This window comes from Sus scrofa, chromosome 3 (assembly GCF_054392235.1).
Source record: "Sus scrofa isolate SSC_HxYL_T2T_F1_AM1 chromosome 3, Sscrofa_HxYL_maternal_Yorkshire_Landrace_v2.0, whole genome shotgun sequence".
In the NCBI taxonomy this organism is placed as follows: Eukaryota; Metazoa; Chordata; class Mammalia; order Artiodactyla; family Suidae; genus Sus; species Sus scrofa.
The window spans coordinates 90,294,648-90,322,614 of NC_139385.1; the positions used below are offsets into that span (position 1 = coordinate 90,294,648).

At 37.9% G+C, this 27,967-nt stretch overlaps 1 pseudogene; it reads left to right on the plus strand.

The window, feature by feature from the left end:
• The first annotated feature begins 367 nt into the window (after positions 1-367).
• Positions 368-27,018, plus strand: LOC110260124 (nucleoplasmin-2 pseudogene; annotated as a pseudogene).
• Positions 27,019-27,967: the final 949 nt, after the last annotated feature.

Genomic DNA, 27,967 nt, shown 5'->3' on the forward strand with positions numbered 1-27,967 from the left:
GGAAGGGAAGATTCCATAGAGCTCTACTGAAAGTAAGGATTGGAGAAAAATAAATCCTTTTCATGTCTAAATCTTCTAATATGAGACATAGTCAAGCCCTCCTAGAACAGAGTTGTGTCAGCTGATATGTAATCATAGATGTCAACTTCAACTCTGGCTGGCACATCAAGCCCTCAAAGAGGACCACCTTCATGGGTGCAGCCTCACAGGGGCTCCAAGCTCAGTGTTTAATATTCTATGGTCACCATCTTGAAGTTCTTATTACTTTCATCTTCAAATTTGTGTTTCGTAAATGCAGTTTGGTGGGGCAGTGAGGCATGGGCCTGGGAATTGAAGCCTCAGCTCATGCACAGTCCCACCTCCCACCATGTCCTTGGATGGGTTTTCCATTGTCCACCACCCTGTTCTCTTCCCTCAGACACTCATCCAGTTTCCACCTCACTGCCTTCATCCAGTAGTGGCTGCTGCCCTTTGCCCCCTGTGGGGACCTGGATTGAGCATAGAGAGGTTGGGGTTAAGTGGGCACGGGGAGTACCATCCCCACCCTGGGCTGATAGTACCACACCATATTGATCAGGGGCTTGGCACAGTGAACCTTCAGCCTACCCTTGATCCAAGAATCTAGTGCATCCAGGGATCTCTCATCCATGATGGGTTGGGGCAGTAGGTTGATGGGAATGGGAGACTTCCTCACTCCCGACTCAGGAGCAGTCCATGGGGCTAGTGGCTAGTGGCCACTTGAGGCCACCCTTCCACTGCTCGAGAGGTTCTACATTCAACACACGAGAATCCCCATGCCACAGGGAGCACTACATTAAATAGTAAATTATGCTGTGTAGCACTGGGAACTATATCTAGTCACTTATGATGGAGCGTGATGGAGGATAATGTGAGATAAGGAATGTGTTTATGTTTGTGTGACTGGGTCACCTTGCTGTACAGTAGATAGTTGACAGAACACTGTAAACCAGCTATAATGGGAAGAATAAAAATCATTTAAAATAAAGAAAATTTTAAAATATATTTATTTACTAACATAAATAAGTAGCAAATTAAAAACTGTGATGGGTTGAGAAAAGTCAAATGAAAAAAAAATGTATTTTAGTCCCTTTAACAAAACACATTTCTTTTTCTTTTTTTGTCTTTTTGCTATTTCTTTGGGCTGCTTCCATGGCATATGGAGGTTCCCAGGCTAGGGGTCTAATCAGAGCTGTAGCCACCGACCTATGCCAGAGCCACAGCAACTTGGGATCCGAGCTGCGTCTGCAACCTACACCACAGCTCATGGCAATGCCGGATCGTTAACCCACTGAGCAAGGGCAGGGACCAAACCTGTAACCTCATGGTTCCTAGTTGGATTCGTTAACCACTGCGCCACGACGGGAACTCCCACACATTTCTTTTTTTATGGTTGCACTCATGTACCTACAGCATTTGGAGCTGCGGCAATGCTGGATCCTTTAACCCACTGCACTGTGCAAGGGATCAAATATGTGCCTCCTCAGCAACCCAAGCCACTGCATTCGGATTCTTAACCCACTGTGCCACAGCGGGAACTCCCGTTTCTTGATCTTTGAACAAAAAGCCCTGCATTTTCATTTTGTCCCAGGCCCTACAATTCTGTAGTCAGTCCTACTCTGAAGCCTCCTTTCCTCAGGGAAGGATTAATTTCCTGTTTGTCAGTGTCCTACACCTGGTTCACAGAGCCTAAAGATGTGACAGTACTTTCCAGCCAGCTTGCTACTTCCATACAGAAGCAGGTATAAGTTCAGGGCCTGAAGCTTATATGTCAGGTGCCCTTTAAAAAATTATAAATAGAAAATTGCTACATTCCTTCCTAAGACTTTGGCGGAGACCTGCTCAAGGGAGGGGTCCTGAAACTCATGCTTCATTAGCTTTATGGTCACTCCACCCCTGCATTCATCGTATGCCCTCGGCCCACTCATGGGTCCACTTTGAGAATCTACAGGGAGTTCCCATCATGGCTCAGCAGTTAACGGAACCCAACTAGCATCCGTGAGGACAAGGGTTTGATCCCTGGCCTCGCTCAGTGGGTTAAGGATCTGGCGTTGTCGTGAGCTGTGATGTAGGTTGCAGACTTGGCTCAGATCCTGCGTTGCTATGACTCTGGCATAGGCTAGCCGCTATAGCTCCAAATGGACCCCTAGCCTGGGAACCTCCATATGCTTTGGGTGTGGCCTTAAAACACAAAAAGACAAAAAAGAAAAGAATCTACAGGTTTCTTGAAAATTACAAAACCTCTCTTGCTTACCTGAAACTCACAAATCACAATCTAAACCGTCTTTTTTTTTTTTGCTGGAACAGGGGAAAGAGTGAACTTCTACTGAGGCCCTCACAACCATGCTATTTTTCTTCCACTCTACTTTTCTGACACATAGAGGTTATTTGTGGCCTCCCTGAGAGACCTCTTGGGTTGAACTATTCCTAGACTCCTTTCTTTTGACAGATTGGATTAAGAAGATGTGGTATATATACACAATGGAATACTACTCAGCCATAAAAAAGAACAAAATAATGCCATTTGCAGCAACATGGATGGAAATAGAGACTCTCATACTAAGTGAAGTAAGTCAGAAAGAGAAAGACAAATACCATATGATTTCACTTATATCTGTAATCTAATATATGGCACAAATGAACCTTTCCACAGAAAAGAAAATCATGGACATGCAGAACAGACTTGTGGTTGCCAAGAGGGAAGGGGAAGGAGTGGGAGGGACTGGGAATTTGGGGTTAATAGATGCAAACTATAGCCTTTGGAATGGATAAGCAATGGGATCCTGCCATATAGCACTGGGAACTATGTCTGGTCACTTGTGATAGAGCATGATAATGTGAGAAAAAAGAATGTGTACATGTATGTGTGACTGTGTCACTTCACTGTGCAGTAGAAAATTGGCAGAATACTGTAAATCAACTATAATGGAAAAAATAAAAATCATTTTATTTCCAAAAAAATAATAAAAAGACCAAAAAGAAGAACATCCTTTATTTTTATAGAATTCTATTGGAAATTCACTCCTTCCCTTACACCAGTTATTTGTTTCTATCAACTTTTCCTGGAGAGGTAAAACACAATAAAAATTACAGCTTCCACTGTGGGATAATTCAAGAAAGATAAAAAAATTGGACACATCATGGGAAAATGTTTAAAGTCTGATTATCCATATTAGTCACCTAACCTGACAAAATTCACCAGATAATTGCCTTTTATTTCATACTACATGACACAGATTGTAGTCTAACTCTATAATGAAGTGACTGAGCATAGAAGGTTGGAGATTAGTTTGTTGGTTCTATCAGTGATAGATTTTTTTTTCTTTTTGTCTTTTTTTGCCATTTTCTTGGGCCGCTCTTGCGGCATATGGAGGTTCCCAGGCTAGGGGTCGAATCAGAGCTGTAGCCACCGACCTACGCCAGAGCCACAGCAACTTGGGATCCGAGCCACGTCTGCAACCTACACCACAGCTCACGGCAACGCTGGATCATTAACCCACTGAGCAAGGCCGGGGATAGAACCCGCAACCTCATGGTTCCTAGTCAGATTCGTTAACCACTGTGCCACGATGGGAACTCCAGTGGTAGATTTTTTTTTTGACAAACAATTTCACCTACTATTTGGAAATACAATTTATTAGGTCAGTTTGAAAAAAAAAACTTTATATTAGGTTGATTGAAATTGATCTTACTTATGAAGTTCCTTTGTGAAGGAATTGATCTCAGTGAATTAAGGAATTTTGTGCTACCTTTTATTGTAGTATCAACCCCTTATCTCAGAGGCTTGATTACAGCAAATATTTCTTTCTTGTTGGCTCTACCTGCAGAATCCAGGTCAGCAGGAGAGTCTGTTCATTATGGTGACTCAGAGACCAAGGTTCTTTCTCACTGTGTGCTTCTGTGATATCACTACATTAGGAGCAAAGAGAAACATGTGAGTAATGCACTGGCTCTCAGATTTCCCTGAAAGTGGCACATATTGTTTATACTCACATTTCATTGGCCAAAGTAAAATACCTGTCCATATCTAATGTCAAAGGGCAGGGAAGTACAATCCTATCACATCCCTGGAAGAAGAACTGGAAGATTTAGAACAGCCCTCATGGCTAATCTCCTTTAGGCCACCAGTTATTTAATTTACTCTATTTCTGACATGCAGAATATACTTACCCACTCCCTAGGGAAGAAAGCCTCAAAATCCCATGCAGTTGTGGCATCAAAGGCCTAATCTGAGACTTTTGGCAGTTTCAAACCATAATGCTGCTTCTACCTGTACCTGTGAAATTTAAAAACAAAACTAAACTAAACTAAGTACCTGTCTCCTCCACACAATGGTATAAATGGTGGTACAGGAACAAGGTAATTGTAATAAATACTCTCCTAGGGGAAAATGGCAAATACACAGCAATCGGGCTCTGTAGGAATTCTGAAATCCTGCTGGGAAGAACTTTTGATGGCCCCTCCGTACAGTTACCTGATTAAGGAAAGTTATCTGATTAGCCTTGGTTTTAAGAAGCTCCTTTTGTGGTCCCTGGCTGTGCCTTCTGGAAGATTCTTCCTTTTTCATCTTCCTCTTTGACCAAATCTGAAATTGACGTTTGGGGAACATGCCTCTTTCAGGACTGAGCAGCTTTCTCAGCCCAGTTTTTGATGGTAGACTGGAGCCCAAAGATTACTCAAAATCTCAAAAAGTTAAGTTTCTTTTGCTTCAGGTGGGTGGCTCAAATACAGCTCTCTTAAAAATTTAGTAGACGTTTTAATCTACTTGATTCTTGTCTGCTCCACTTGCCAGTGACTCTGCCATAGTTCTTTTTGAGACATGGTCCTACCATGCTTTTTTATGCTTCCTTATCATCATCTCTCTCTCTCAATTGTAAATGCATGTACTTTGAGCTTGCTAGACTTTACCACACTTCTCTTTTGCCTGAGCCATTTTGACCAATTGAAAAGATTTGCTGGGTACCTCTCATTTAATTGGGTCTTCTACTCTGAGACACTTTATCAGTTCAGAGGTTTGGTGTTTTCTGAGAGTATGAAAACTCAGGCCAGAAATTCCTGAACAGGAGGAAGAAGTTAATTCTCTAAGCCAATGGTTCTCAAAACATGGTTTCCAACCAGCAAAATCAGTACCCTCTGATCTTATTAGAAATGCACATTAGGAGTTCCTCTTGTGGCTCAGTGGGTTAAGAGCCTGACTAGTATCCATGAGGATGCGGGTTCCAATCTCTGGCCTCCCTCAGTGAGTTAAGGATCTGGTATTGGTACAAACTGTGGTGTAGGTCTTAGATGCACCTCAGATCTGGTGTTTCTGTGCTGTGGTGTAGGCTGGCAGCTGCAGCTCTGATTCAACCCCTAGCCCTGGGATCTTCCATAAAAAATTTTTTAAAAAAAGAAGAAATGCAAATTATCAGACAACACTTGCTGACAAAAACAGAAACTCTGGATATAAAACCCAGCAAATGGTAGAGACTTCATCAGCCTAGATAACCTGAGTTAGGACATGAAGCTGATTCTCCCAGGCAACTACAATGTAACACAAGTGAAAATTAAGTTCTGTTGTTTTAAACCACTGAGATATTTATGTTTGTTGCGATAGAACAGTCTATATTGATACAGTATAGTTTTTGATGCAGAAATTGTTACCTAGAGTGAGGTGCTCCAATAATAAAAAATCTAAAATTAGTATATATAATAATAAATCTAAAACTGATATTAATTGCATATATAATTTAAACATAAATAAATATATATATATACACATAAAATTTGGAACTCATCTTTTTCCTCTTTGTGCTAAACTAGGTACAAAATAGTCCACACTTATACTACTCTCAACTCCTACTACACATTAAAAAACAAACAAACAAAAAAACAGTTAAGTTCCATACCCATCCTATTGCACCTAGTGTATAGGCCCCTTGCAAGGGACTTTGGGATGAGCATAGTGTAGTGGTAAGTGTACTAGAAAATATTCTTGTATAAATGAGCTTAGTTAGGCAGGTCACTTCACTTCTCCGCCTAAATTTTCTCATCTATGAAATTCTTTTACAGACAAAGCCTTTTTGTACTGTATAAATATTTGATAAGTGCCTTTGCATTGTTTTCTCTCCTTTAATCCACAAAAATTTAAGAGAGGACATTATTAGTGCTCCTATTTTAGATGAGAAAACTAGAACTCAAAGAGGGTAAATGTTTTTTTGCCTGGTATTTCCCAGCTAGTGACCAAATTAAGGTTACCAACTTTACTTCCCTGTGTGTGTTCTCCTCCCATTGTACATGCTCCTTGTTTCTGGGTCAAAATTCTTAAGTTCTATAGAAAATGAATAATGTGTATTTGTATTATTTCTGTTATAAGCCAAGATGTCACAGAGTGATGGTAATCAGAGATGAGAATTTTGCCATCCAATTTATATAATTCTCCATTATTAAAGAACTAACCACCCCTAGAATGAGGCTACATTCTCCTTAAATTGTTACAGTAACAAGACAGCAGGTAGAATTTTTACAAGTGCTACTTCTATCATTCCAACCAAGTATAGTCAAGTAAACTTACTTTAAAAAGAATTAATGTATACTATCCTCAGGGGAAATGTGAGCAAAACTGATTTTGAGCTGTTAAATGTTTAGGACAAAGCAGTAACATCCTGAATTCCAATTTGTTGACAGAGAATATGACTCAAAGCTAAATTAGGCAGAAAATTTTCCACTACTTGAGGTTCATGTTACAACTAAGAGATTATCTCTTTCTCATTAAGCAAAAAAAAATTGAAAATACCTTTCAATTGAATACTTAATCTTCTGTCTGAGGTTTTTCTGTTTTTATAGGAAATACAATGAGAATTATCTGGTCTGTGACCTAAATCAGTGCATAGAAAACATTTCTCCAAGGGAGATTCCCAAAGAAGGCGTGGAATATTTTCTCTTAAGTTCTTGGTTTACTAGGTAGTAAGTGTGCAGACAAATTACATTTTCCCTGTTCTGTGTATGTCTTAGATTTCACTAATGAACATTAGTGATGTTTTGCACTTTTTGAAAATGTCATTTACTTAAAATAAATTGAAAACATTTGTGAAAGCCAAGACTAGCTTTGTTAGCTTTTCAAACAACCTTTTGGAACTTCAAAGCTTTTGCCTGTAAGATGCTGTTGGCAAGAACACTTTCATGAAATCAGAAAGAAATTTTTAAACATTATGTTGGCATGGATACACATAGTTGGAAATTTGCTCATTAAGATCAACTTTTGTTTTTCTTTTAGTTACTCATCTCTCGAATATTTTCTCTTCCTGATTCATGTTCCCAAGGTAGCAGGGTCTGCCAGATGTGCATTAAATACTGCCCTGCCCCTTTCCCCCACTATAATAAAAGACATATGGCTGACCAGCTTTTTTGCATATTCTTGCTTCTCTTGCTATTAGATCTGGTCAGGTGATAAATTTATTCAAATGAAACTTTAGTATTCTTCGCCTGTTAATACCTCCCACAGTGCTTCTCCCAAGGGTAGCCGACCTCCAAAATGGCTCTCAGTGATTCTTGACTCCTGGTATTTATGTCCCTGTGTAATACCCTCCTCCAATGAATATAATTGACCTATATAACTAGTAGGATATTACAGAAATAATAGAATGTGATTTCCAATTCTAGGTGATAAAAGAAATTGTGACTTTTGTCTTGCCCTTTTAGATTACTTACTCTGAGGGAAGCCAGCTGCCATATCATGAGGACATTCAAACAGCCCCATAGAGAGAGGCCAGTATGGCAAGGAACTGAGGCTACCTGCCTACAACCAGCATTAAGTGAGCCACATTGAAAGCCCTAATTGAGCCTTTATATGAGATAGCTGACAGATATCTGACTATAAACTCATGAAAAACCTTGAGTCAGAGCCATTCAGCTAAGCCACTTCCAAATTTCTGACCTGTAGAAAGTATGAGATTGTAAATATTAAAGTGTTGATTTAAGCTGCTGAGTTTGTTCTGTAGCAATAGATAACTGATACATCAAGTCGGCTCGACGGCAGTTGTTCATTGACAGTTTTAGAAGACACATGTTGAAGAGTTCAGAGCTGTAATCATCTCAGGTTCCTGGATGACCCAGTGGGGAAAAGTCTTCCTCTCTAGTTTCTCAACCCCCCAAATCAACCTGGACTATTGAGAGAGAAAAAACTTCTTTAGAACTATTACACACTGTGGTCTAAAGTATACAATAATTCAGCCTGTCCTAACTAATACATAAAATTTGTATTCTATTTCTTTCTTACTTTGAGCCTAATGTAAATATGATATTGTTCCCCTGAGTAGATTTGCTACTGGAATAGTTCTTTAAATACTATCAAAAATATTTTATTAGTTAAAAGGCATATGATTAAATAGTCAGAGCACATTATCCACCTGCAAATCCTATTTTATTTGCCTAGCACTGTGTGCTGATAAGGAGTTAGAGCTGATATTGTGTACTCTTCCTTGATTCTCTTTTCTTGCTTAAAGCAGCCAACCCCATTTCCTATAAGAGGCGGCTGCTAATAGTTTACAGGTAGCCCTCTTCTCTACAGAATTTCCATCAACCAGTGGGAACCAACTCAGTCAAGAAATTATGCCCCCTCCATAGATGATCCACAACCAATGACCAAAAACTAAGACAGTATAAAGTCCAGCTCTGTTGCCACAAGGCGTGACAGGTCTGTGGTGCTATTTATATCCAGAGCTCTCCTCTATGTAAATTGGGCAAAGGCTAGACTTAATACAAAATCTTTGCTTAGCAGCTCTTTGGCTTCTCTATCATGCCCCTTGCCCTCCTTTACAGGTTTTTCCCAAAGATTGTTCCCTTGATAAGCCACATGCACCCAAATCCCTATCTCAAATTCCGCTTCCGGGGAATTTGATCTAAGACTACCTACGTCCATGAAACTGAACAGGAGAGATGAGGTCTTCTCAGTTATTTGCATTACTGATATAGTGGATTTATGAGTGAAGAAAGGATATTCTCATTTTTTAAAAAGGTAGCAGACAGAAACCTCTAAATTAGAGTCTGGAGACCAGAAAGCAGAGTCCTCATGCCTTGCAACAATAACAGAGCCCAACAGGAAGAAGAAAGATTTTACTTTCTGGAAAAGACTCAACCAAATGAAAAGCCATTTTTTACTATAACCTTCCAAATTCTTTTCCCCTTTAGAAAAGAGTTCTCCTTCTCTTGCCATGCAGAAATTCTCTTGCTTGCCTTGGTTGCAAGACCCTGAATTCCAATTCTCTTTTCATCCCAAATAAACCTATCTTTGCTGGAGAAATATCTTGTGATGTATTTGTCTTAGGTCAACAAGTTTAAAACTTTGGAAAAGACTTCAAAATAGAAAAAAAGACAAAAAATTAAGGAAACCAAAAACTGATAATCTGTAGATATCAACAAAATTCATAAATTCTAAAATTGATCAAGAAAGAGATACAACATAAATCATCAATACCAGAAATAAGAGAAGTTATCACTGTAAATCCTATAGACGTTAAAAGGATAAGATAATAGTATAAAAATCTGTACCAAAAAAACCCTCACAACTAGATAAAATGTGTAAAATTTTAAAAAAAATGCAATTTACTATAGTCAACACAGATTAAATAGAAAATACTAATAGTCCTATATCCATCGAAGAAATTAAATATGTTGTCAGAAGATTTCCATAACAGAAAACTCTACGTCCAGATGGTTTTACTGGTGAATTCTACCAAATAATCATTGAGGAAATAACACTAATCTTACAAAAATTCTTACATAAAATAAAGAAGGAGGGAATATCTTCCTACTTGTTTGTGAGACCATCATAATCCTGATCTTAAAAGCTGACCAGACATTATAAGAAAATAAAGTTATCTACCAATACCTTAAATGAACACAGAGTCAAAAATCCTTTAAAAAATTGGTTAATTGACCCCCCAAAACTATGTAACAGGAATAGTATACCATTACCAAGAATGGTCTAGCTCAAATGCAAGGTTGATTTAAAACTCAAAAAATCAATAACTATAACCACATTACCAGGATAAAGGAGGCTCCCCCCCAAAAAAGATCATTTCCACATACAAGTAAAAAGCATTTGTCAAAATTCATCCCCCTTAACAAACACCCTTAGCAAATTAGGAATAGGAAGGAACTTTCTCAGTTTCATAAAAGGCAGCTACAAAAACCTATGGCTAATACTACTACTTTTTTTTTTTTTTTTGTCTTTTGTCTCTTTAGGGCCGCACCCGCAGCATATGGAGGTTCCCAGACTAGGGGTCGAATCAGAGCTGTAGCCGACGGCCTACACCAGAGCCACAGCAACACCAGATCTGAGCCGAGTATGCGACCTACACCACAGCTTACGGCAACGCCGGATCCTTAACCCACTGAGCAAGGCCAGGGATTGAACCCACAATCTTCTGGTTCATAGTCGGATTCGTTTCCACTGTGCCACTTTGGGAACTCCTAATACTACTTCTTTTAACGATGATGTTAAGTCCATAATTAAGTCCAGACTCATGCTGCTCACTGCATGACACGCCAATAAATTGAGAGAACAGGTGTTGCGGGAAGGAATAGCAACTTCATTTAGGAAGCCAGCAGACCAAGGAGAGGGCAGACTAGTGTCCCCACCAAAAATTTATCTGAATTGGAATTCAGGCTCTTTTTATACTAAAAGGGGAGGGGTGTGACTGGTTGTTGCAAACTTCTTGGTGCTGTCCAGACCCCAGAGGGAATGTGATAATCCTTTGTTCTTATAGTTGTCAATGTTGCTCTGTTCACAATACTCCTGCAAACCTCCAACAAGAGGTTTCTCTGCTGTGCAACTTTTTAATCTCTAAATGAATGGCCCTGATAATGGGCTATCATGTATACTTCAAGCTATAGGCAACATTCTTTTACAAAGGTGCAGAGCCAGCATGACTAAGCACAGACAACAGAGCATAAAGGTTAATCAGGTTTGTTCTTCCCTATTACAGTCGCACATTGAATGCTTTCCTCCTGAAATTAGGAACGAGGTATGAAGGCCTACTTTCCCAACTTCTAATCAAATTGTAATGGAGAGCCTAGTTATTACAGTAAGGCAAGAAAAAAAGTGGAAAGGAAAAAGTAAAATTGTGTGTTTGCAGATTTTTTTTTTTTAAATTATGCTTTCCAATTTTTTCAGTCAGGATTGTGAGTAAAAAGTTCTTGAGTTCAAATGAACATTCCCTCTGAGTTAAAGTTTTTAGTTTCTCAGGAATTATAAGACATATTTAATATGTCTAATTACAGCTGTATAACTAAACCTAGGCAAAATTGTGAGATAGTAGAAATTGACTTTAGTGCCTTTCTATATTTCGGAGCTTTAAGCATATCTTTCATCCATTCTGATATGTCTTTGTGTGTCCTAATCACCTAGTGTCTAGAGGCAATACATCTTCCCAGCCTTTCTTCAATAATATATAACATCTCAAAACTATTCTTCTTTTCTTGCCTTTTATGTCATAAAAATATAGACACCTCCCCCATTGTTTAAGGCCCTAGTCATAGTTGTCACAGAGGAAAACATCTGAAAAACTATTTTACACAATAAACTCAGTTAAATGTCTCTCAGAAGATATTTTAGTTGAAATACTATATTTGTAAACAATAGTAAAAAGTTAAGAGAGAGACTATAGAATGTAGTATATTCAACATTTAATGTATAATCTAATAATATGGCTGGCTAGCCACCTGATTTGTCCATCTTTAAAAACATAGTTCTTGGAGTTCCCGTCATGGCTCAGTGGTTAACAAATCTGGCTAGGAACCATGAGGTTGTGGGTTTGATCCATGGCCTTGCTCAGTGGGTTAAGGATCTGGCATTGCTGTGAGCTGTGGTGTAGGTTGCAGACAAGGCTTGGATCCTGCATTGCTGTGGCTCTGGCGTAGGCCGGTGGCTACAGCTCTGATTTGACCCCTAGCCTGGGAACCTCCATATGCCGTGGGAGCGGCCCAAGAAATGGCAAAAAGACAAAAAAATAAAATAAATAAATAAAAACATAGTTCTTAAAATTCTAGATTATACATTTTAAAATAAATAAAGCATCAACAAACTATACAGAAGTAAAGAATCCTCAGATCAGGGACTAAAAGAGGGAGAAAATCCAGAGAAGTAAGTGTAGCATTTTGCTCACTTCTCTTTCTCAATCCATTGACCAAATTGTGTTACTTTGAACTTTATCATGGACTCACAGAACCTACAGAGCAGGAGACAAAGACCAGGGCTCTCCAAAGGTGGTAACTTATTATTTTTTTATTTTATTAAAGTATAATTGATTTACAATGTTGTGCCAATTTCTGCTATACAGCAAAGTGACCCAGTCATACATATATATACATTCTTTTTCTTATGTTATCTTCCATCATGGTCTACCCCAAGGAACTGGATGTAGTTCCCTGTTCTATACAGTAGAACCTCACTGCTTACCCATTCTAAGTAAAATAGTTTGCTTCTACCAACCCCCAATTCCCAGTACATCCCACTCCCTCCCCCTCCCCCTTGGCAACCACAAATATGTTCTCTATGTCTGTGATTGTAGATAGGTTTATTTGTGCCGTATTTTAGATTCCACCGACAAGTGATATCCTATGATATTTGTCTTTCTCTTTCTGACTTATTTCGCTTGGTATGAGAATCTCTAGTTGTATCCATGTTGCTACAAATGACACTATTTCATTCTTTTTATAGCTGAGTAGAATTCTATTGTATATATGTACCACATCTTCTTAATCCATTCATCTTTTGATGGACATTTAGGTTGTTTCCATGTCTTGGCTATTGGAAATAGTGCTGTTGCAATGAATATAGGGGTATATGTATCTTTTTGAATTGTAGTTTTGTCTGGATATATGCCTAGGAGTGGGATTGCTGGATCATATGCTAGTTTTATATTCAGTTTTCTGAGGAACCTCCAAACTGTTCTCCATGGGGGTTGTACAAATTTACATTCCCACCAACAGTGTAGGAGGGTTCAAAGGTAATAGTTTATTTTTCTTTTTAGGGCTGCACTTGTGTGTGTGGAAGTTCCCAGACTAGGGGTCAAATCTGAGCTACAACTGCCAGCCTACACCACAGCCATAGCAATGTGGGATCCGATCTGTGACTGCGACCTACACCACAGCTCATGGCAACACCAGATCCTTAACCCACTGAGCTAGGCCAGGGAACAAACCCACATCCTCATGGACATTAGTCAGATTCATTTCCACTAAGCCATAACAGGAACTCCTCAAAGGTAGTAGTTTAATGAGAGTTCTTCCCCTATCTCAATAAAGCTGAAACATCAAAATTCTAAACACTCAGTGTAAATAGGACCTGGAAATAAATCCACCCCTTTCTTGTCCTAGGGGTCTACAAAGAAAATAAACTGTCTTTACTATTAGCACTGATCAGAGGAAGTTAAAACATTGCTATATATTTGAAATCACAAAATGGGCTCCCACAAATTTTTAGGACAAATTCATGGGAACTGTGTATTACCAAAAAATCTCAAGCTAAGAATTTAAGTTTCAGTAGCACATCAATATGTTGATGAGCATTTGTATTGCTGGGAACCCAACCGTGCTGGGGAGAGTATGAATGAGCACAAAAACTTTGAAAAATTGTTTGTCATGACCTTATAAAGATGAATAAAGGCACACTTTACAGCCCAGGAATTCTATTCCTTGTTATATACCCCAGTAAGTCTTCCTCATGTTCATCAGGAAATGTACAGAGAACATTCATGGAAGCATTGTTAATAATAGCCCTTGTATTAGTCAAGGTACTCCAGAGAAACAGCACTAATAGGGTGTGTGTGTGTGTGTATAAAAGATTTATTTTAAGGAATTGGCTCATGCCATTGTGGAAGCTTGATGAGTTCAAAATCTGACTGGGCAGGCCAACATGCTGGCGACTCAGGAAATAGCTGTGGTTTGGGTCCAAAGGCAGTCTGCTGGCAAACCGCTAATGTTGAAGAGCCAATGCTGCAGATGAAGTGCAGTCTGCTGGCAGATTTCCCTCTTGCTCAGGAGGGCAAGTCAATCTATTCAGGTTTTCAACTGATTGAATGAGATCTACTCACATTATGAAGGGCAATCTGCTTATTGAGTCCAACAATTTAAATTTAAATCTTATCCAAAAAACACCCATATAGAAATACCTAAATATCTGGGCACAGTGGCCTGGCCAAGTTAACACAGAAAATTAACCATCACAGCCCCAACGTAGATGTCTATCTAAATGTCCATTAGTGGTAGACTAGATGAATAAATTATGGCTTACACATACAATAAATACTAAATTACTATTCTGATAAGAATTCTAAATTGGTCCCCCAGTAATCTCTATCCCTGCTGTTACACTCTGTATAATCTCTACTTGAATGCAGGCAGAACATATGACTTGCTTCTAACAGACAGAATATGACAAAGGTTGTTGTGGGATATTACTTCTGATTAGATTATGTTGTATGGCAAAGGTGATGGAATATCACCCTCGTGATTGTGTATGTGTTTGTCTCTCCATAAATTTGTGTGTGTATATACATACATACACACATACACATATCCGTGTCTATGAAATATAAATCTAAGCTGACTCCTTTCTCCTGCTGTCCTGGAGAAGCAAGCTGCCATGAGTTATAAAGTTGCAAGAAAATGAATTCTAACACCAACCCAAATGATCTTGAAAACAATCCTTCCCCATTTAAGTCTCCAGATGAGAATGCAGCCTGGCTGACACTGACTACAACCTATAAGTCCCTGAGCAAAGGACTGAGTTAAATCACGTCTGGATTATTGACCCTGTGGAAACTGAGATTATAAATGATGATTTAAGCTACTAAATTTGTGATAATTTGTTACATAGCATATAAAGCTATTGCAACTCTACAGAAATAAATATCAACAAATTACAGCTGTATGTATCAATATGGATGAATCTTATAAACATAATATGAAATATAAGAAGCAAGTCATGAAGAATACAGACAATATGATTCCATTTATATGATGTTTGGAAACAGATAAAACCTAAACCCAACCAATGTGTAATATATGGAGGCACGCGTAAAGAGTAAATTATGAAGAAAAGTGAAGGAAAAGAAAATCACAGAAGATGAAAGAGTAGTTTACATAGGTTCTGGAAAAGAGTAGAGGACCCGCACAGAGCTCTAAAATATTAGTAATGTTCTATTTGATAACAAGAACTCACTTTATAATTACATGTACATACTTTTCTATATGCTATATATTTAACGCTGAAGTGAATATAATATTTAAAACAATTTAAGTTATGAAATATATAAAGAGCATTTCTATATTTTTGGTCAGCACCCCCACAGCCCTCCAGCCCAACCCTGTCTCCTTATGGTATAATGATTTGAGGTCGGATGAACCTAAATTCAAATCTCAATTCTGTCACTTCTTTGCTGTATGATCTTCATGCAGAGCTATAAGATCAATATCCAGACTCCAGACTTGCCATATGAAAGGGTTATAGTAAAACAGTAACTGAAAAATCATTACCTTGTTTAATGAAAAAATAAATATCAAATCAACAATTATGAGTTCTAGCTCTACACATATTTACTATGTATATGTTTTTTAATTAAGAAATATTAGCAATCAACTAACACTGTATATATAGATAGATACTCTGTACTCATATGTTGTTGCTGGCATTTCAAATCAATATACTCTTTCAGTGGAGTAGGTTTAACCATGTTGTATACGAAATGAAATATTAAAACATTGCCATTCTTAGGATTTCTACTTTGGGAAATTTAAGGTTACTTAGGAAAATAATCTCAAAAAGTCAGAATCAAACCAATGTGTACAATAATGTTTAAGGCAGAAATACTTGTGAAAACAAACTTGAAGCAATTCAAATTCCTTATTCATTGTAATTTCTCAAAGTAGAACACACTGACAATAAAAATAACATAATAAATATATGCCTTGTATTGGAATTTAGATATTTTAAACAATATCAAATGAATAACCAGAACTAAACATACATTCACATGCTGTCTGTATGATTAAAAAAATCGCAGAAGCATTAAAAATATCAGAGATAGTTAAAACAAGATAAATAGTTGTGTTCAGTTGATGGGAATGTTGAAGTGATTATAATTTTTAAAATAAGTGGGCACATATGTAATCTGAAGGATATATTTAATGATGGAATTTCAGGCAGTGTTATGGACAGATGGTGAAACTATTTGTGCAGGAGATAGGGGTAGTTAGGGGAAAGGGGGACCTAAAATTTCACCACATGGTAAGTTTCTATTACCAGAGGGTTTTCTCTGAGTTGTGCAGGCTGTGGAGCCAAAAGGAGAGAATTATATGGAAGATTTCTCAAAGGGAAAAAAACTGGAAGGACTGTGCTTAGAAAAATGTGATTGTAAGTTAATTTCTCTTTAGGATTTAAATTCTTCTTTTCCTTTGGTTCTTCTACCTATTTATTTCTAAAGCAATGCAACTTAATAATTTACTTCAGTATATGAGAGACAGCTTTCCAGGGTGAGTCTGAATCGTGTATGATTGGTCTGGCTAATTTGTTTAAATATTGAGAGATGTCTGAAAAACATAAGGGTGGAAGAATATAATCAATCATTCATGGAATGGTATTCACTTGCTTTGATGACAGTGATATAAAGGTGATTCTGTTGTGAGTCTTATCTCAATAAGTAATCTTAGTAAATTAAAGCCAAAACATGAATAAAGTGCCATTCCCAACCACAGGCTAGCATAGAAGAAGGTCAGGGAGCAAAAGAGGGCTGCATGGCTATTACAGCTTTCAAATTAGGGCAGATTAGAAATAAGGAAGAAGGCACCACCTCCTTAATCTGAATCAGTAAAGTACAGGTGTTCTGCAGAGAGAGAAAGTGAATTCATATAAAAGTGTTACACATCCAAGAGCACTATGACATTAGCAGGTCACTTCTCTCAGTTTCTCCAGTAATAAAATAAACTGAGAAATAACTCCCTCTCTCCCCCACCCTCTTTACCCCCACCATTCATACATCTGGAACATATTATGATTATAGATTAGAGAAGTCAATGATTTTTTTTTTTGTCTTTTTGCTATTTCTTGGGCCGCTCCCACGGCATATGGAGGTTCCCAGGCTAGGGGTCCAATTGGAGCAGTAGCCACCGGCCCACACCAGAGCCACAGCAACGCGGGATCCAAGCCGTGTCTGAAACCTACACCACAGCTCACGGCAACGCTGGATCGTTAACCCACTGAGCAAGGCCAGGGATGGAACCCGCAACCTCATGGTTCGTAGTCATATTCGTTAACCACTGAGCCATGACGGGAACTCCATCAATGATTTTTTTTTTTTTTCAGAACTTGATGTGCAGTTGTCCCTGCCATCGAGTGGCTTATCACACTCCAATCAAGGTTACCCTTATGAGTTACAGGATTTCTACCCAAACATTTTTCAGAGATTTTTAAATCACAAGTGATAAAACAGTGAGTGCATTTTTAAACTTAATTTTCCGTGGTATTAAAATTGTAAGACATGTAAATATATCACATAGACAATCGGTTTTTACCTTTAAGCAGCTCATGACTTTTTAAAAAATGCTTTTAATATCACAAGGTCTACGATGTAATCTTTCTAATAAGATCACTTGATATCAAGTTGCTCAAATGTGCACATGACCTTTCAAACAGAACTCCATCTCTTAATGCCATGAACTGTCATGCAAGCATTCGTAACTGGGGATTAAATTTCATATACATTATTTGATAAATCTACATATTACCAACAAAATAATCTTCAAAAAAAAACTATTCTCATTTCCAGATATATCTTGTTATATTTTTTCTTAAATCTACAAATCCCTTTAGGATCTAAAGTTTAGATAATATCACAAACTATTCAAAGGAATTAGTAAGTCTTTCCAGCAGCTGTTCTTCCAGTTCTCCAGGCAGCATCAAGTGGCAGGAACAGGCAGTAACCAAATCCATTTAATATTAGGTGTGACTCTGAGAGAACATTGACAACCTTACTGAAGCAGTGGGTCTGATGTTCTGAGGAATGGTCAAATAGGGGAGCCATATATAGCAGGCTGCACATACCATCCTTGGACCAAGCTTCATGTGGTGTATGGTTGACTTTTTGTTGGGATAACGACTTGCAGGAAGGGAAACAGCTCAGGAAAAAAAAAAAAGTCCTAATGTTGGACAGATCTAGATTCACATTCTTGCTCATCACATCAACCCCTCCAAGCCCTGTTTCCTCATCTGCAACCTGAAAATACAAACAATACCAATTCCACAAAGTTGTTTGAGGATGAAAAGGATGTAAACAACCTATTTATTATAAAAATGAAGCTCAAGAAAAGTTAGTTCCTTCTCTCCCATTTGGCTAGGTCATTGCTGGTCCTGATAAATTTTCAGTTTATTTTCAATTAAAGCATTCTTAGATTCTCTAGTTAATGAGACACAGTTGATAACAATGTGATCTGTGTTGTTAATGCAAGGACTGAGTATAGAGTTTCCCTGGTGCTCCCTGGTACATTACTCAGACATTCTACAAGGTCATGGTTGTGTCATTGTGCAGAGCATACAATAAACAATACATCAACAGTTTTATGTCATCTTGTATGGGTCTTTTTTGTTCATTAACACTGCTCTGGGGTTTTGTGTTAATGATCTAAAGATAATCTCATTAGAATTTTATGGATAAAAAAGAAGGCTCATAGCAGTAACTGGCTGCATAAAACGAATTGAACAAGACTAGACTTTTAGCGCAACCTCCTTCCACAGCGAGAGGGTATGGATCAGGCAGGGTACCATAAACTCTGATGTGACCACATTGTAATGTCCTTTGGACCTATTCCATAATGAAATAGAAAGACCAGACCTATTTAACAAAAAGCTAGTTCTCCCTATAATGCTCAGCAAACATCATCTGTACGTTATATGGCACTTTAATTAAGAGGACCACTAAAATGGCAAACTGGAATATAGACATTGAAATAGGCATTTTCTTCCCTTTCTTCCTCCCTCCCTCTCTCCCTCCCTTCCCCCTTTTTTTCTTCCTTCCTTTCTTTGTTTTTATATATTTTATCCTTTTTACGGAAAGAATAACAGGCTACTAAGAAAAACACACAGCAAGATGAACTATTAGGGATTGAGGGGACTGATATCACTGGATATGCAATCATAAAATTCCTCTAGGTTTAGCCAAGAGTTAGAGATCAGGACTGAGACAAGACCAAGCACACATTATCACAATCTCTAAAACATGCCTGAAATGTGATAGAAAATTTATCTGAAGTTCAGCTATTTCATATCGCTCAGTTTGCTTTTCTTCTGTTATATTAAAATTAACTCCAGGAGTTCTGTCATGGCTGATAGGAAACGAATCTGACTAGCACCCGTGAGGACTTACATTCGATCCCTGGCCTTGTTCAGTAGGTTAAGGATCCGGTGCTGCCATGAGCTGTGGTTTAGGTCACAGACATGGCTCAGATCCCACGTTGCTGTGTCTGTGGTGTAGGCTAGCAGCTACAGCTCTGATTCGACGCTCCTCCCCCCCCCCCCCCCGCCGAGTCTGGGAACCTCCACATTTGCCACAGGTGCAGCCCTAAAAAGATAAAAATAAATAAATAAATAAAATTAATCATTTTTATTAACTACTAGCTGGGAGTGGAGCCTAGCAATCTGAGTTTTAACAAGCTTGATTCTGACCACTTTCATGTGTGAGAACCATTGATTTAGATGGTTCTAATTCAAAAATTTTTTTAAATAATCATGTAGGCTTTAATTAAATCATCTGGCCAGATTTGGCCTCAGGCTACCAATTTTTAACTCTTAATGAGAATCATATGAAAAATAAAAGCTTGGTTTTTTTGTATGTCAATTCTGTAATTCTCTTTTCTAAAATAAAGATAGTATGTGGTAATGTTTGAACCTCAGATTTCTTCTCCCCAGGATTCAGGCATCTCTGGGCATGCCTGGGGGTTTCATGGAGGTAGGCCTTCTGGAATTCTATCTATAAGACAACTCAAGTTGCCACCAGAAGGGAACTAACCCAGTGGAAGAAACAACAAAGGTATAGAGGTGACATTTAGAGCAGCAAATGGAATTAAATACATCTGAGTACAACCTGGCATTTGCTGCTCAGATTATTTGCAGCCCAACCAGTTGGACTCATTCATTCTTTCAACAAATAGCTGTTGACAAAATAATACACAAGCAATAATAAGAATAGAAAAGAGTTTTATTTGAGCCAAGCTGAGGATTAGTGCAGAAGCCTGCTTTCCAGATTACTGTGAGAAACTGCTCTGGAGAAGCACAGTTTTCAGCATAGTTTTATATCTTGTTGAAAAAAAAGAGCATTAAACAAGTCAGGAATACGTTTCTTCAAGATTTCTTTTTTGAAAGAAAAAAGGAGACCAGCATGTACATGTACAGCATGTACAGTATACCTTGGCACCTGGGAAGGGAGTGTTATCATTAAAAGAGTACCAGCATTGGTGTCCCAAGAAGAGGGGCGGGCATTTAATCACACATGGAGTTTCCCAGGCTAGGAGTTGAATCAGAGCTGCCAGCCTACACCACAGCCATAGCAATGCCAGATCTGAGCCGTGTCTGCAATCTACAACACAGCTCATGGCAACACCGGATCCTTAACGCGCTGAGCGAGGCCAGGGATCGAACCCACATCCTTGTGGATCTTAGGTTCATTACCACTGACCCACAATGGGAACTCCAAACATGGACATTCTTTACTTCTGGTCATTGTACCCTTTCCTTTAATAATTAAAACAGATGTACAATGAATGTTTGATAGGCCACAGAAAAGCTGTTTTAGCACGAAATTCAAGTTAATTCACGTATTGGAAGAATGACTTCCCCATAACTCGGTAAATGAAAACTTCATAGCAATTGAATATTCTATGAGCCCTTTCCTGAGCCCTATAACCCCATCATGGCTGTAAAGTAATATCTAGTAAAAGCTAAGGGAGCTGTTTTTTTGTTTTGTTTTGTGTTGTTTTTCTTTTTTTCTTCCTAATCTTAGGACTCAGAGATTGCAGCTTGTCAGTGGTATGAATATTGGTGCCAGAACCCTCAACACTTTCCATGCCCTTGAAGTTGGACTTCAGCCTTGCAGGCCTCCTTGCACACAGCAGCAGCAGCAAAAACGGTGGCAGTGCCTTCAGTGGGCAGCAATGACATAGCTTGGAAGGTTGGCAGCAGTTGCTTTTATCAGGCAAGGAGAATTGTGAACACTATTCGGCATCTTAGGAAATTGTTCTTGAAGACATTCCTTGGGCACCCTGATTTAGGGGAGGTAGAGGATGAATCCTCCAGCAGAGGTAAAGACATGCTATTTTGTAGCTGTGGTTCTTGCTATATATAAGTTACACATAGAAGATACTGACTCCTTTAAGGAATCTATGACTTTTTATTTCTTTTTGACTTGGCAACATTTAAAGAAACTACATGTTGCTTCATAGGATAAGGTTAAAGTATGTGCTTGCAGTGAACATGGTAGACTTAAAGATCAAATCTCAAACATTTGGTTTCCTTTTTTAAAATAAAAAGCAGCAGGATTATTATAAGCTTTGGGACATGAAGTTTGAAAAATCAGAGCACACATTCCTAATTTTTTCCTTTCTCTCAAAACATCCCTATATAATAAAACAACATTGCTGATGAGCTGTTTTTTGGCACCAATAAGCAGCTTATTGCAAAGGAAAAAAGATCTTTGGAAACAGCCACTCCTTTCCTGCCAGAATTTTGAGAGATTGATGCCCTTTTCCTTCATTTCTACAATGCCTATATAGGCTGCAGATTTTTAGTTATTTCCTGAAATCCCAAATTGAATTCTATTAAAAACATAATTGTTATTCTCCACAAAAAAATGTTTGGAGTTTGGAGACCACAAGTCTCTGTAACACCTAAGAACTTCCCCTGAGGAACCAGAACTTTCCAGAAAGAGTGAAGTAGTTGCTATACTACATTTAATTTGTGTTTTATGATACCTAAGGAGCAAGGTGTGTGGTATGCCAATATTGCAACCGGTAGCAATAGCTTGCAGATTTCCAGTTTTCTTGTGGAGCCATATTTTTTGTCTTGACTGCCGCTTATTTGAAACCATTTATTAAACCCAAGCAATAAGGAGTCACTTTATTTTGATACTACAGTTCTAGCCAACCCCAAGTATGTACACTGGAATGTAGATTAGAGGGTGAGGGCCAGAGATCAAGAGATTGGAGTTCTAACCAGCCATGTTTCCCTAGACAAGTCAGAAGAGATTGGAGTTCTAACCAGCCATGTTTCCCTAGACAAGTCAGTTCCTGCTTTAGGGCTCATTTCACTATTGGTAAAATTGGAAGTGGGATAGATTGGCCCAGATTTTTTGATTAGTCCAGAAATCTGTGACTAGAGTTCTGCATTCCTTAACCTCTAAATTATGAGAACTCTTCCTAAAGAATCTTAATGATAGGTTAGATATTTGAAAGAGAAAAATTTACCTTGAGAGGACTTTCAGAGCCTGTTGATATTATTATTTCTTTTTTTTTATAGAGAGGGTAATTTTCTGTGTACCTTTGGGTACAAGTGACAGGTATTAAGCGATTGTGGCCAGTCAATCAGAGGCTTGTTTGTATATTAACTTAATAGAATTTAGTTTCCTGGAATACAGTTTAATAATAGGAATATGAAACATTTATTTGATTCTGTTTTCATAATGTTTATTTCTTCCTGGTGTCTTCCCCTCAACCCTTTTTTAACACATGATTTTATATTTGGGTTATCAGATTAATCCCAAGTACAGCTCTTCTCACTTTATTTTTCTGCTCAAAAATCTTAATAGCTTTCTGTTTACTACAATATAAAATACAAACTCCTCATGGCATGCAAAGTCCCATACCACCTGACCCAGTGCGACTTCCCATCCTTGTTCCTCTTTACTCCACAGACTTCCAAGCCCACTGTTCTTTCTTTAAATGCTTTGTCTCTCTGATTCTTCCTTCCTGTTTCTCCTTGTTCCGATTCTACCTATTCTTAAAGTTTAAGGCCAAGGTTCTGCCAGCAGCTTTTCTTGATCTCTCCCAACTGTAGGCAGTGTCTTTTTCCCGAACAGCTGTGGCAACATATTTGCATCTCTCTTATAGCAGTTATCCCTTTCTATTCTATATGACAGATATATTTTTTCATAGCTTATCTTCTTCACTAGATAATCAGCTTTATGAAGTCAGAAGCAATATCTGTTTCATATTTATAGCCTTCAAGTACCTGTCACATAGTAGTCCCTCTACAAATGTTTGTTTAATGAATAAATAATATCAGAGTTACCATGGGAAATTTCTCATTTATATCATCTACCTACCTACCTGCCTATCTATTCTGTAATTTCTCAGCTTATGTCTGATTTCAGTGAGGAAAATCAGGGGGAAAAAGAAAAATGAGAAAGGTACAGTATCTTAAGCTACAGGTTTAGCATGTAATTAATATCTAGTTCCTTTGCTTTAAGCACTGTACTGTAGTCAGTTTTCCAAAGTGGTTCAGGTTCACATGAGTTTGTGTACTATGATGTTCAAATGTTTGCTAAAATAAAGCTGATGCAACTGTGTGAGAAAGATCAACACTAACTCTGCAGATACAATGTACAAATTTTAATCCAGTGAGGTGAAGAATTCACTTGAGGCATTGCTACATGTAGGGTAGTGAGAAAAGTGATAGCCTTGTTTTCTTTCTCAGGGGGGAGAGAATGGCAAAGAACAGCCATTCAGTAGAAAACGTGCACCTAAATGAGGACAGTTAGATGACTGGCTATACAAACACATATATATTAAAGTGGTTATATATTTACATATAAATATATATAACATTATAACATGATCAATTATATAATATTTATATATTATATGATATATATTTGTATGTATAAAAACTGCTTTATTCACTTGTATACCTTTTGTGATATTTGTTAATTTTTAGACAGATTCTTTAAGATTTATCTTAAGAACTTCATAACACATACTTGAAATATATCTATTTGAATTATAAAGATAATTTCCAAATATCAACAAACATGAAAAAGTTAAAGAAAAAAATCACAAACAGAAATGACCATCAACTGATGAATGCATAAACAAAATGTGGTATACCTATGCAATGGAATACTACTCATTCCTGAAAAGGAATGAAGTGCTGATACATGCTACAACATGGATAAACCTCAACACTATTAAGTAAAAGAAGCCAGACACAAAAGGCCATGTGTTATATGATTGAATTTATATGAAACTTCCACAATAAGATAAGAAAATCTGTAGAGATGGAAAATATATTTTTGGTTGCCAGTGGCTGAGAGGAGGGGGCAATGGAAATGACTGCTAATTGATATGGGATTTCTTCTTGAGGTGATGAAGATGTTTGGCATTAGATAATGGTGATAGTTGCACGACACTGTGAACACACTAAAAACCACTAAATTGTACACTTTTAGAAGGGTGAGTATTATGGTATGTGAATTATATCTCAATCAAAGATTGTACACAACAAGAAGGTTTTCCAGAGGCTTTGTCCAGCCGGCACTGAGAGTAGAGAGATGACAGTCACTGAGAGGAACAATCTTCAACACTCTTACGTAATGGTTACTATGTTTTATGGTAACTGAACAGAGATCTGCTTATTGCTGCTTCTCTGCTTGTCTGGGCTAAATAGGAAAGCCACAGCTGCTATGTTGCAGTGAAATAAAAGCTTTTATTTATATATTGGCATATAGTTTTTCAAGTACTTTCATCCTTATTAGTTCATTTGATTCTCACATTTTATATCCAAGCATACTTACATTTTATACCTATTTATAATTGTTCATCTATCATGAAAATGGAAAAAAAGTCACTTCTTATAAATGAAATAATGTTTTACTCTTCTCTTTCTAATATATTTATTTATATAAGTTCAGTTCTCCTGACTTTTACTTATTTGTTGTTCTTCATATTTCTGATTTCCCAGTCTTTATTTTCAAGATGGCAGTGTGGTTCATCTTTCTCCTTCTGAATAAGATCCATAAGTTTTTTTCTTTGAATCTGTAATTCACCTCTTCCTGTCCCCTAATCTTGACTAAGTGACTCCAAAGATATTTAGTTATAACCCACGCAATGGTAGTTGCTACCCCATTCTGAACATTTTTTTTTGGAGAATCATTGTTTTTAAAACATCTAGTAAGACATTTTGGTTTGATATTATATTTAATGTTAACTATATTTATTAATTTATTTTCCTTATTTTCGGCCACACCTATGGCATATGGAAGTTCCAAGACCAGGGATCAAACCCATGCCACAGCAACGACCCACAACAGTGACAACACTGGATCTTTAACCCACTGTGCCATAAGGGAATCCAATTCTCCTTGTTTTCTATAGCCTCTTAAAGATTATTTCGATACTCAGATTTATTGTTTATTCTTTTAAATATACAGCTCCTGTAAGAGTTTCTTGATAATTTCCTATCACATTTTTTAGATCCTCAATCGTTACATCCCATTAATAATCCTTCATCATTCCTTTAGGAAAGGTATCAGTCGTCTATATTTACAAATCATCTTTTTTTTTTTTTGGCAGAATTTGCTATTTCATCTTGAGCAAGGTGGGATCTGAGGCTTGGTCTCTATTGCATTTTATTCCCTTTCAGAGTGAGTGTGCATTCTATGCATCTTTAGCACTGTCATATTCCTTTTTGTGTCCTATTTATTATTTTGTTGGCATCTGTACATGTTTATATTGTTCATTCTTTACATGTTTTAGTGCTCACATTCCCTTTTTGTCAAATGATGCCATTACAGATATAATTGCATAACAACACCTCCTTTTCATATCTTCCCCCCAGATTTCTTGGATTTGGTCAATACTGTCTTGTGAGAAGGTCTACACACCTTAACACCAGAAAGACTTATAATCACAAGAAGCCTTCTTTCCTCATTTTTTTTTCCTGGAGAATAGGGATTGGGCTCATGTGGCAAGGTAACATCCTTACCTATTTTGGCATTTTACCTGGTACTTTCCAGCTCTTCATAGTCTTAAAGAGAAAATCATCACAAGATCTTTATTTATCTAAACAAAACAAATAGTCTTCCGATGACCTTCCTTTGGTATTTTAACCCTTCTCTCTCTAGTCCCTTTTTTTTTCCCCCTAACCCTGTACCATTTGATTACAGATCTGAATTCTTCATTGGACTACAAACTCTTTAGAAGACAAAAGCTAGATTGTGTTTTTGCTACCTTCCACATCCTAAAGCTGCGTCACTAGCAGCACAACTGAGAAGTCAGTAACAGCCACGCTCTGGGGCTGTGAGCTAAACCAATAGAAGCAAATTTGGACCTTTTAAGCCTTGAAGGAGGGGAAGCAAAACTGGAAGCTGTTGCTTAGTATGATTTGCTTGGGGGAATAGCCAAAGAGAAGATGAACATTGTGGAGATCTATCCCCAGCAAGCCAGGAGGGCAAGAAGACATAACCCATCGCCATTGCGTCTATCCTCCCCAGGTACCATGATAGATTGGAGCTTTCTCCTTCAGTTACTTTTCAGCTCCAGACTGCCTCTGGACCTGTGTTCTTCAGTGGCCAGGAATGTTTTGACACTTTCAACCTGCCCTTCATACAGGAGCCCTAGGAGGAGGAGGAAGAGGAAGAAGATGATGATGTAGACATGTCCCTAGAGGAGGTGATTTATGTCATCAAGAGGCTCGTACCCCAGAAGCAGATGAACTTTGAAGAGGAAAAAAAGGTGGAAAAAGAAGAGAAGAAATGAGACACAGTTTTAAAACAAGAGTCCTGTGAGGAATACCAAACCTACACTCAGACCTAAAAAGCTGGGATCCAAGAAATGAGCCAGGAATGGCCTGGCTACAGAAACCAAGACAGAATCTGCAAGTGGGCCTTCCTCAGAGTGTGCTACAGACTTAGGGTGCCCCCCACCAAAGTCTCCCAAGGTGACCAAGGTGTTGTGGGAGGTGCAATACAAAAGCCCATCACTCCAGATATCAGATTTCAGCAGGACCAGGAGAGAAAAACCCTGACCTCAGAGCCACAGTAAAGTTTGCTTTACCAGGAAATTTTTTAAAAAGTATACAATACTGGAGTTTCTGTTGTGGCTCAGCAGTAACGAATCCGACTAGTATCCATGAGGATGTGGGTTCAATCCTTGGCTTTGCTCAGCGGGTTAAGGATATGGTGTTGCCGTGAACTGCAGTGTAGGTCACAGACGTGGCTCAGATCTGGCATTGTGTGGCTGTAGTGTAGGCTGGCAGCTACAGCTCTGATTCAACTCCTAGCCTAGGAAATTCCATGAGCTGCAGTATGGCCCTAAAAAAACAAACAAACAAAAAGCATACAATATTTAGCACAGTATACTTTACATTATAATGTTTCAGCAAAATATTGTTTTGTTTTATTGAAGTATAATTGATTTATAATGTTGTGATAATTTCTTCTGTACATCAAAGTGATTCAGTTATACATGTACACATACCCATTCTCTCAGATTCTTTTCCCACATAGTTTATCACAGATTATTGGGTAGAGTCCTCATTATACAGCAGGTCCCCATTGTTCAATCATTCTATATTCCTCAGTGTGCATATGCAAATCCCAAACTACTAGTCCATTCTTCCCTCCCTGCCCTGTCCACTTTGGTAACATATAAGTTTGTTTTCAAAGTCTGTGAGTCTATTTCTTTTCTGCAAGTAAGTTCATTTGTATTCTTTTTTAAAATTCCACATATAAGTGATATATAATATTTGTCTTTCACTGTCTAACTTCACTTAGTATAATAATCTCTAGGTCCATCCATGTTGCTGCAAATGGGATTATTTCATTTTTATGGCTGAGTAATATTCCATTGTGTATATGTCCCACATCTAACTTTATACCTAAAGCAACTAGAGAAAGAATTTGATAATGAGGTGTAAAAAAATATTTTC